This window comes from Capra hircus, chromosome 28, assembly GCF_001704415.2.
Source record: "Capra hircus breed San Clemente chromosome 28, ASM170441v1, whole genome shotgun sequence".
Classification (NCBI taxonomy): domain Eukaryota; kingdom Metazoa; phylum Chordata; class Mammalia; order Artiodactyla; family Bovidae; genus Capra; species Capra hircus.
In genome coordinates, this window is record NC_030835.1 from 28,821,133 (window position 1) to 28,833,423 (window position 12,291).

The window sequence follows — 12,291 nt, forward strand, 5'->3', positions numbered from 1 at the left end:
GTCATCCCAAGTGAGTGACATCACCTTTTGAGGAAAGGGCTATTTTACTGAGTTTTCACCAGTGTATTGTGCCTACAGGACTGAAATTGATTTGAGACACTTCACTCTCCTTTGTCCACACTCACAAAATCATTTATTTTCACACGTCATTGTATTTTTTCTGTATGTGTCCTACTGCATATTTAAAAGGAAAAATCTCTCTGGATGTGTAGCTGTGAATATTGCAAATTTTCATTTTTTCTAATGAATTAGGGAGATGGGCATATTTGAATGTGTGGGAAGGCTGAATTACAGATAACTTTAAACAAATGTGGTTTTTATTACTTTAAACTACATATAGTAACTTCAACAAAACATTATAAAACAGAAATCCTTAAGGAGCTCTCTCCATTGTAAGGAGACCTCTTACAATGAATCATATGAAAATTTTGTTATTAGCATATAGATTGGGTGTATGTAGGAGCTTGTAAAGTGCCTGAGGTTCATTGAAAATAGCTTATTCTGTCTAAAAAGTGTACGTAAGATTGAAAATAAATGTTTAAAACACCATATGTTATCTACCTATAAATAAAATGTTTGCAAAAAAAGGTAAACATCAGCCCAGCTCATAAGCAAATTATCAAAAGATTTTAAATTTATTGAATTCTTAAATTAATGAGATATTACCACATGTGCATAAATAACCTAAAGAATAAAATTTGCTTATCCTTCTCTCATATGGGTATTTGTGCTAATGAATCAGGATCCTATTTACACGATTAGTCCCTGAAGTAATTGCTTATTTGAAGAAGTCCTGTCTTATGGGTTTTCAGTTAATTAAATATATTTGCATTTTAGGCACACATTTTAAATTCTAAAGTCCTATTTTTCATAAGCCAGATTCAAATATGTTCATGTGATAATATGTCTCATTAAGGCATAAGTCTTTCATTTTCAAAGAAACTTTTAGAATAGCCATATGCATAAAATGCTTATTAATGAAATCCAATCAATATTTTAGAAAAGTCAACCAATTAAATGTTTTGTTAGTTTAAATCTTCCTGTTTGTAACTGTGATTGCCATGCTGAACATACCTTCAATTTCTAATTTTTCAGTTAGCTTTATTTAATCAGTGTTTCTTTTTCCTGCTTAGATTTTGCATGGCAGTTTTTAACTTCTAATATGCCTTTGGAATTATAAGCATCCTTTTCCTGAAGACTAGCTTTTTCAAAGTATGTGCATATTAACATACTGATCTTGCCAACCCAACTGGGAGATTACTAAAATATGGAGCAAAACTTTTCTAATACTGAAGAACAAAGTATAGTAATTCACAAAGTTAGGTATGTTTTAAAAGGCATAGTTTCCTTATGGTTTTAAAATATATGAGAAGTTGGGAATTTAAGTATGTAAGTTATTTAAAAAATCATAAATGCCTTCATGAGATCAAAACTATGGTAATCTCATGGTGCTACCCTAGTTTGGAAGTTTGAAGAAGCTATTGAAGTTGTGGGGGGAGAAGCAACAGACAGACAGGCAAGGTGAAGGGAGGGGCAAGGGAGAACGGGAGGATGCACGCAGGGGACCCAGGGTCTAAAACCAGAGACCACGGCAAGGCCAGATGCTGGGAGAGGTACAAAGGGACCCAATTTGGAAAGCAATTTGAACTATCTGTTTTAAACCACACCTAACTGACCTCTTTCTAGGTGGCTATTTATTAGATGTTTATCTAGTATCCTGTTTATCTATTAGGCTTATTAATTCCTCTTTGCAAAGAAGATATAAGATGCAGAATCTGGATGTAGATTCAAATTCTAGTCTAAGACTGTATCTAACTCAAAAAAGGGTAGTAATAGAAAAAAAGAAGAAGAAAAAAATTATATCCTACAATCATAATGTGACAGTTGTATTTTGTCCGGATTAGCAGTACTGCACGATAATGTCATTTCATTGTCATCTTAACATGGGATTACACTATAGGTATAAAAAGGAAAACAATCTGACATCCTGAAAAATATGTACACTTTACAGTAAAATAAATTTCATTCAATTAAATCTTACTGATTCATGTAAGCAATGATTTATGTCAAATGTAATACCAATAGTCTTCTCAGAAGATAACATTTTCTTTGTACCTGGAATTGCCCTAAGGAAGCATTTCTTCTCATTTAGAGAAAGTAGGAATAAAGCACTTGTATTACCATTTGTATAAATTTTTAATACTGAATAAAATATTAGTGTTTAGTGTAATATTGATTCTCAACATAATACTCCTCCATAATGGCATGCTAATTGGGAAGAATTAAATCAGATCGATTCAAAAACCCTGAGAATGGATCATATAACACTTGTAATTTTTTTCATTAGTTTTCAAAATTCCAATTAAAGTGGAATTAATCTGTACAATAGAAATTCTGTGCACATGCACCATCTCTTCTTTCCCACTGCTCCACTCCACAGTGAAATACAGGCGTGAAGAGGGTGGGAAAGGGACTTCCCTCGTGGCCCAGTGGGTAAGATGTCACACTCTCAATTCAGGAGGTGCAGGTTCAATCCCTGATCAGGGAACTAGATTTCACATGCTGCAACTAAGATCTGGTACAGTCAAATAAATAAATAAAAAAGAGGGTGGGAAAGATGGCAGATCTTCACTTATGAGTTTCAACCGTAGAAAAATAGCATTCAAGAGATAGGTGATCTGTGTGCTCTGTAATTTACTAACTGCGAGCCTTAAACCTCTTATAGTCACAGTTTCCTCATCAACGATATTACTAATCTAATAGTACTGATCTCTCTCAAACTGTTGAGGGAGTAAAACAGAGAGGCTCTCTCTCAACTAGGGGTGATTCTGCCCTTCAGGAGACATTTAGCAATATCTGGAGATGGCCTCAGCTATCACAACTGGAGGAGGTGTGTGTGCTGACATCTGGGGAGTAAAGGCCAAGGATGTTTCAGATCTTCCCAGGATGCACAGGAACCCCCCACAACCGGCCCCCGCCCCCACCACAAAGAAAAACTCATCCAGCCCAAAAGGTGGAACCACAACTGAGAAATCCTGAAGCAAAGTGAAGTAATATATGCAATGAGCACAGTGTCTGACATACAACAGGCTCTCCAATAAAAATTAGCATAGTTACAATGTTATGGCTGTCATTACTTGAGAAAGAACTCCAAGTCACCTGCCTGGTGTGGGGACTGAGTAAGCGATTCAGGAAGCCCATCCCAGCAGTCAGTTGTGCCTGTCTGCTAAGTCATCTACTTGGGGTGGCCAATTTTTAAGTGTTTTTAGAAATAGACTGACCCACTTAATATGTGACTAAGGTAGCAGGCTCATAAATTGTATCATACCAAAGTTCAAGGGCTATCATTTAGTTTTTACTTTCTTAGAAATTAGAAGAAACTAGGAAAGACAAATAATAACCTATAGTAATAGGTGACTTTTTCTTTTTAACTTTTGCTGTTAGTAATAGCTGAAGAGTCTCCTGACAATCATTTACTTTATAAAATAAACTGATGTCTGGACAAATGGCTAGGAAATATGGTCTTCTCATTAATAAATGATCCTGATTAACTGCTTATATGATACGTGAACAGTATCAGTTTCAAAATCAGTTGACTGCAACCATATCGTTTTAGCTTAATGTTAAAATATTTTAAGGAAGGCAAAATTCTTGCTTAACACAAGATTGTTTTGGTAAAGAATCCCCTGCAATGCAGGAGATCCTGGTTTGATTCCTGGGTCGGGCAGATCCGCTGGAGAAGGGATAGGTTACCCACTCCAGTATTCTTGGGCTTCCCTGGTGGCTCAGCTGGTAAAGAATCCACCTGCAATGTGGGAGACCTGAGATCGATCCCTGGGTTGGGAAGATGCCCTGGAGAAGGGAAAGGCTACCCACTCCAGTATTCCAGCCTGGAGAATTCCATGGACTGTATAGTCCATGGGGTGGCAAACAGTCAGACAGAACTGAGCGACTTTCAGTTTCTTAGGTCAAAAAGATCTGAGCTTGAATTTCACACCATTAAGCTGTGTGATTTTGAATAATTTGCCTAACTTCACTGAGTTTAGTTCCCTTATCTGTTTAATAGGCATAAAATTACTGTAACGGGATAATAGATATATTAGGTGACAACTATACTTCTCTCAGTAACATAGAGTTACTGAGAATTAAACGAGACATCTAGAATTTAATGTATATTAGCAGTGACTAAATGGTAGCAGTTATTATTTTCATTATTATTATTTCTTCTAGGAACCTTGCACTATTTTTCAGGGCCAACAGTTCTCATTCTAAAGAATGATAACTAAGATGTAGAGGCACGTTTTTTATTAATGGGGAAGCTCAAATTAGTTCTGTTACCTCAACAAACAAAATCCTAGACTTGCCTCAATAAATTTGATTTAAAAGAAAAAAAGAAAACATGGGTATTATATATGGAATTTTCCAGTGAGAATTTTTTAAGGAAGCAGTGGATTTTCTAAATTAAAGAATGAATGATGGGCACATTTTTCTCTCATATTTTAATATAGTTGGTAATCCACTTTTTAATTAGCCACCTAATTATAATTCAATAGAAATTTCCCTAGGTGAATGTAGTAACCTACTTCAGAGAGAAATGGCGCTTTGAGTAGGCACTCCTACTGTGAATTTTGACACTCTTTCAGGTCCAATTTGTTCCAAACCTAAACCGCCCAGGAGAAATGGAGAGAGCTCTGTTTCATAACCTAATAATTCTCACTGCCAGGAAGGACGATTGCAAAGCTAAATTCACCTTCTATCAGAATTTTTATTTCTCCACTTCGTTTCTTGAAGAGTCAACTATTTCTTTTCTTCCCATCAGTCATGTTTTAAATTTGAAAACAAAAACACGAATAGTTCAAACTATGACTCCCTTCATTTTTCTTGCTGATTTACACTCTTAACTTTTCAAGTTTCCTTAAGTTCCAAATGAAAGGTCTTGATTTTTGTTTCTCGGGTGGTCTTTTTTGGTTCCAGGACCAAAAAGTACTTGAAGAGACAATTCCAACATCATAATAGGCATCTGTTTATTTTCATAACCCAGACCCCATGTTAAGGAGGGAGTTTTTTTTTAATCTATTACTTAGCAATAGATTGGAGAAGGCGATGGCACCCCACTCCAGTACTCTTGCCTAGAAAATCCCATGGACAGAGGAGCCTGGTAGGCTGCAGCCCATAGGGTTGCAAAGAGTCAGGCACAACTGAGCGACTTCACTTTCACTTTTCATTTTCATGCATTGGAGAAGGAAATGGCAACCCACTCCAGTGTTCTTGCCTGGAGAATCCCAGGGACGGGGGAGCCTGGTGGGCTGCTGTCTATGGGGTCGCACAGAGTCAGACAAGACTGAAGCGACTTAGCAGCAGCAACAGTAGCAATAGATATTCAATGTTCCCAAAATTTACATTTGTTTAATCACTGGTTATTCATGAACTTATTCTAAAATATTTTCAAACTTTGGTGACATTTGGTGCTGAGGAAATGAATCGACTACTTGATTGAACTCTCTCTTCCAAGCAGTTTTAACTTTGTGTAGTTACAACTTCAACGTCTTTGCATATAATTTTGAACTCTTGTCTCTTAATTTCTGGTTCATATTCATTAAACTTACACAGAAAGGAGAGTTGAATTTTTCATTTTAATTAGTTTATCTCCTTGCTTCCACCTTTGCACCCTAGAGTGTATTTTCTTGTTTTAATTTTTCTTTTATATTGGAGTACAGTTAACGATGTTGTATTAGTATCAGATATACAACAAAGTGAATCAGTTACACATATACATGTATCTATTCTTTTTCAGATTCTTTTTCCATTTAGGTTATTACAAAATATTGAGCAGTGTTCCCTGTGCTATATACAGTAGGTCCCTGTTGGTTATCTATTTTAAACATAGCAGATGTACATGTCAATCCCAAACTCCCAATCTACATTAAAGAGGCAAGGCTGATGGAGAGGGAAGTTTGCTTTCTTTTATGTCAGCAACCAGAGGAGAAGGCGAACTCCTGTCCAAAGGCCAATTCCCTCCCCACTTCTCCCACCTATATCCAGCAGGCAAGAGCTTTCATAGGCAGAGGGAGGGGGCTTCATGCTGAAACAGCACAGTCAGCTCTGACAGTCATCTTGAAATGGTCACCAGTGGTCGAGATGATTAGCAGTATCTTGTTGATTGTTATAAAAGTACAGTTAATATTCAGCTCCAGGGTCAGTTTCTTTCCATTTCCTTGAGGCCAGTTTTAGGAATTGTGGCAACTTACATCATGGCTATGGTCTAGTCATCAGGTAGTTAACATCTTCCACCTGGTGGGGGTTTTAGTATAACTCACAACCTCACAGGATAGGGCTCAGAATATTATCTATAGCCCTTGAGAAGGAACTAAAGGTAACTTTGCTTACTAACCATTAATGCTTTGTCCTGTTTGACTGCTTTTCTTTTGTTTATGCATTTTCTCACTTCTCTAATTAAACTTAATGTTTGGTTTCCCTGGTGGCTCAGTGGTAGAGAATCTGCCTGCAATGTAGGAGACCTGAGTTCAGTCCCTGGGTCAGGAAGATCCCTTGGAGAAGGGAATGACTACCCAGTCCAGAATTCTTGCCTGGAGAATCCCATGTAGCCTGGCAGGCTACAGTCCAAGGTGTTGCAAAGAGCTGGACATGACTGAATGACTAACACTTTGACTTTTCACTTTGGCTAAAGCTTTTCCATGGACAAGAAGCAGGCTGAGGACATGGGGGCTGGGGGAAAGGACTAAAGGGTCCTTCTCTGTTTCACAATTGCTCTGGCTTCCCTACAGTTCTGCCAGCACAGGAGGCATGTTCCTGCCTCAGGGCCTTTGCACATGCTCTGTCCTATCTGGGACGTCCTTCCCAGGGAACGCATATGACCTGCTCTTTCCTCTCCCTCAAGTCTTTCCTCAAATGCTGACTCCTCAGCACGCTCTTCACTGATCCCCCTTGTAAAATGCAACCCCTTCCCACAATCCCTATTTTCCTTTCCTGATATGTTTCTCAGCATGATAACCACCATCATCTGATAAATTGTATAACTGACTTATTTATTACTCATTTATTTCTTGTCTGTCCCCCACAACTAGAATGTAAGCTCCATGAGGGCAGTGTTTTTTGTTGGTTTGGGCTGGTATCTAGCAGACAGCTGATATTAGTTCCATTGCCTTATTTTGTTTCTTTCAAAGCCTTAATGTGCCTCTCCCATTTTTTCTTCTGGTGCTCTGTTTCTTTAGGAAAATGTCAATCCCCTGAACCAAGATTGGGATTTAGGAAATAGTTTCACTGTGTTTCCTTTTGATCTCTGATAAACTTCAAGTGGGAGAGGTATGCATTTTAGCCATATTCCTTTTCCTGTTACTTTTCCCATTAGACAAGGAGACCATTATCACCCAAATGGTAAATGGGCTGGAATAGATTCGATTCCTGATCACAACACTCTTGGGTGAATCCTGATGGAAAAAAGAGATACAATGGAAATGCCAAGTTCTACAAAAAGTTAAAGGAAAGACAGTGGGAGGGTTATTTTCCTTTGGACTTAGGTAGATTTTTTTCTAGGACACGTGTTCCTAATGTAAATATAGAGCCTTAAACCTGATTTGAGAAAATACCTACCTCCTGATGACAAGAAAGCCATAAATATGGTTCATGACCAAAGATTAGTCACTGTTTATTATTGCTGGTGACACATGATACATAGGGAAGGGCTGGCAGTATTTCAGATTTCTCCAGCCAGCCATTTGTCATTTCATAGTGCAAGATGGGGAGGTATTTCTATATTAACGGCCCCTATAAAAGGGAAGTGAGTGCAGAAATGCCTGATGTGTTTTATCATTGAGAGTCAAAGGGACACCTGACAATGTTAAAAATGTGCTGAGTGGATTACAGTGTTTGGTCCAAGTTGGTCTTCTAAATAATAAGACTCCATTAAAGAGGAAGAGCAAGAAGAGGGAGAAGAGTAAGGGAAATATGTTTTCTGCTGCATAGTTCTCCCTTGTGCCCTTGAACAACATTTCTGGACTCAAGCTGAGACACAGGAGCTTGATTTATCTCTAAAGCCTGTAACGTTTTGAGCAGCATGATATCCCCAAAACCCTGCTGTTTGGGCTGCGCTCCTGTCCCAGCACAGAACATTTCTAGCTCAGATCAGTTCAGTGCAATCTGCAGAGACGTGATGCACCTCCCCGCCAACTTCACATCGCTTCCCGATTTCGATTCATAATTTAGGATAAATCAAGTCACAGAGCATGTTCATCACTTCCACCTGATCAAAAAATTCACACCCATATCTGCTTCATAACTACGATGTCTATACACGTGAAAGACATCAGGCTCTTTGGGAGGGAACTTTAAAGTTCTCTTTAAAAATGGAGTTGGGGATGTGAACAGCCAAGAATTTTTTCTTGGAAATGTTGGTGCTGAGGAGTTTTTAACATAAGCAGTAACTCCTGTGATGCTCTGCAGAATTCCAAAGACACTGATAAAAATTAAAATAAAAAGCCTCAGCTTGGTTATATGTATGCTTCAATAGGCAAAGAGATATATTTAATGCAGAGGGTATTGAATCTGAATTAGTACAAATATTATTAATTTAATGTTCATACTGCATTTTATGGTTTATAAACTGCTTAGCAATAATTTTATATATTTTCCCTCACAGCACCACTGTAAAATATATCAGCATTTTATTTTTCCCATTTTATAGATGAGGCAACCTTTAATAAGTGATCTATTTCTTTCCTGTGCATATTGGTTAACTGGTAAATGATTAATTTATGTCTGCATGAACTTCATCATGCAGAGTATTTATTTTAGTGTGAGTTGGTATTTATTTTACCCGCAAAGCATTACAGTATCCAATTATGTATGCATGTTTTAAAGGCAGTAAAGCAGCCACCGGCAGTTAATGCAACATTAAGTCAGAGATTTTAAATCCACAGTAAATTCTGAGTTAGGGTATTTAAATCAACCATCCTCCTTTCCCCCAGCCCTGGTCCATGTGGGTGAGAAATGGTCCTTCTATAAAATGACCATGTGGCTCTTGTCCAACGACACAGAAAAGTTATATTGAGATTTTCAGAGTTTCAAATCTTAACTGTAAAATAAAGAACCTAAAGGCTTATAACTACATTTGGCAAGAGTCTGGAGGAGCAGGCAAATCTGATCGGTGACTTCTGCCCACAGCATAACTTGTGACTGTGGAGTTTCTAGCCGGCTCTCTTCCTTTTGCCGTCTTTATTTTTCTGCCTTCATTTCTTCCTTTTCTTTATCAATTTTTGCATCAGTGAGATGGTTGCTGTGGCTGCCTATGTGGAGAAGATGCTAATCACACCTAACATAATTAAACCTTACGTTAAGGTTTAATAAAAAGGGAAACATCTTCTGCAACACTGTCGTTTGCATTATTTATCCATAACGTGCTCTACTGTGCTATACCCAAAACTGCCTCTCTCAATGGGTGCAGCACTTGCAGTCCAAGATTCTCAGAAAGGTCATTTGTATAAATGTGGATGGACCTAGAGTCTATCATACAGAGTGAAGTAAGTCAGTGAGAGAAAATCGCATATATTAACACATATATACAGAATCTAGAAAAATGGTACAGGGCAAGAACAGAGATGCAGACACAGAAAACAGAAGGGGAGGGTGGGATGAACTGGGAGAGGAGGAGTGACCCATGTGTAAACTAGATAGCTAATGCAAGCTGCCATGTAACACAGGGAGCTCAGTCGGGTGCTCTGTGATGACCCAGAGGGATGGGATGGAGGGGGCAGGAGGGAGGCTCAAAGAGGGAGAGCATATATGTTTCCATAGGGGAGATTCACTTCATTGGACAGCAGGAAGTAACACAACATTGTAAAGCAATTATACTCAGTAATAAAAAAAAAAAAAAAGTTTTAAGCATCCTAGGCCCTGACTCAGTCCGATCCCTCCAGTATTTCACCACTCTCATCTTAGTCAAAGGACCAAAAGGTTCAGTGATTTTATAAGTCAACATTTTTTAATCAACTAAAAATGTGCTTTCTTTTCATGATAATTTATAGTATATCATTCTCCTCCATTTATTGACCCCAAGACTCTTCTATTCAGCCAACAAAGGATTCTAAGATAAAAAATTACTTGCAGAAGGTCACTGCCATAATTTCGCTGGCAAAATTTCAAAGTCTAAATACTGCCATGAAAGTGAAAGTCGCTCAGTGGAATCCAGCTCTTTGCAGCCCCAAGGACAATAGAGTCCACAGAACTCTCCAGGCCAGAATACTAGAGTAGGTAGCCGTTCCCTTCTCCAGGGATCTTCCCAACCCAGGGGTCGAACCCAGGTCTCCCGCATTGCAGGCAGATTCTTTAGCAGCTGAGCCACAAGAACACTGGAGTGCGTAACCTATCCCTTCTCCAGTGGATCTTCCCAACCCAGGAATCAAACCAGGGTACGGATTCTTTACCAACTAAGCTATCAGAGAAGCCCAAATACTGCCATGTTAGCTGTCAAAGGCAGATGATTTAAAACACATTGTGTGTGTTGGGTATTTAAACTCTTTCAGAATCCAGAAACTGTCTGTTTGAAAATCAAACTGTATTCTTTAAACGAAAAGAGTACCTAAAAATTCAGGAAGTGCTATAATATGAATTTTATGAAAGTAACTTTTCTTATTAAAAATGTACTTACTGAAACATAAACTCCATTTCATCAGATCTACCAATAACACAATGTATCATGGAGTAATATTTTTTCATTTGTGTCATTCATTATGGGATGTATTGTACAGTATCTATTTAATCAAGGCATAGAAATTTTAAAAATGAATTTTTTTTTTACAACAAGGAGCATTATCACAGAGGAATGTCATTGAAATATTATCCCCAAGCTACTTGCTTGGAGATCAGTTATAAAAGGAATTAGCACCTCAGTGTGCAGGTTTGTAACTCTGACTTAGATATACTTGACCTTTAAATGGATACTGGGGATTATTTTCATATAATGAAGACAGAAAGAAATTGGGAGATTTTAGCCATCTCACTCTGTTATAAAAATGGAAAAGTACACATATAATTAAAGGAAATTATTTCAAAATATGAGTGTAATATACAGAGTATACAAATTTCACCCTTTTAAAAATCCCTCTAATTAAATACCCAAATGAAATGCCATTATAGCTTCCTTCACTTGCAGTGGTTCCAGTATCTAAAAACCCAGGGCTTTTCCCAGTCCAAGACTTTTTAGATAGCATTTGTCCTTCCTATGAACATTTTTTGGACCCATACTGCAGCTTCTACACTGAACGTATCATTTTCCTCTGAGAACTGCATGTCCTTACACGGCCTTACAGGAGAACAGTGAACTTCTATCACTTTCTGGAGTGACAAAGGACCAAGCCGGCCGAGAACCAGATAAGACTCCCATGCACCTGCTCGTTCTCCACCACCCCTCACCGAACATGAGGCATAAAGGCACACCCCTTATTGTAAATGTCAAACTGGGCTTGATCTCCAGGCTCTCAGTCCTGTAATTCCCAGGACCCATTATTATGGCATTTCTGTTTTCATCGATTGTCATCTTTTTATATAATTCTGTTAGCTTCTGCCAAAAAGAAACATTTCGAGGAAGGATTCTTATGGGGAAAAACTGAAAAATAATAATGATGCTGAGTGAAAACACTGTATTCCTTTTCATAGAGAGAGCTTATCAAGTATTCATGATATTTCAGAACCACATTTGGAGAAGTTGCTGAAACTTAATCTCGCTTCCAGATAAAGTCAGCACAGCATTTATACAATTATTACCTAGCATTTCCTCGCAAACTAATAAACAGTATTTCAGCTAAAACTTGAGCTTTATGTTACAAAGAACCTAAAAATTCTTACAAGGAAGCATTCCTTATCCATCAGAAGTTCGTACAGAGAAAGGAAAATTCAAAGCAGCAAATATGGGCAGTGCCTTTCCATCACCAACAGAGTAAGAAGATCCCAGCCCAAGAGCAGGGGTCTCTAGAGCATGTGGCAAATGTGTGCCTAGAGAGAGAGGAATCCATTGGGATGCCATGGCTTTGAATCAGTCATTTACACCTGCCAACTCGTTCCCCTGGTTCTGAACCAAGATTCACTTGGTAACCAGTTCACTGGTTACAATTCTTCTTCACATATACTTGTCTCTGCATCTCATCAACTCAATGGACATGAGTTTCAGCAAATGGCAAGAGATAGTGAAGGACAGGGAAGCCTGGCGTGCTGCGGTCCATGGGGTCTCTACAAGTTGGATACTACCGAACAACATCTCCATCTATGCCGACGGGGAGA

The 12,291-nt window shown here is 38.2% G+C and overlaps 1 protein-coding gene across 3 annotated transcripts in view; it reads left to right on the top strand.

The window, feature by feature from the left end:
* Positions 1-12,291, top strand: part of RHOBTB1 (Rho related BTB domain containing 1) — a 141,989-nt gene that overhangs the window by 16,226 nt on the left and 113,472 nt on the right. The window lies entirely within an intron of this gene.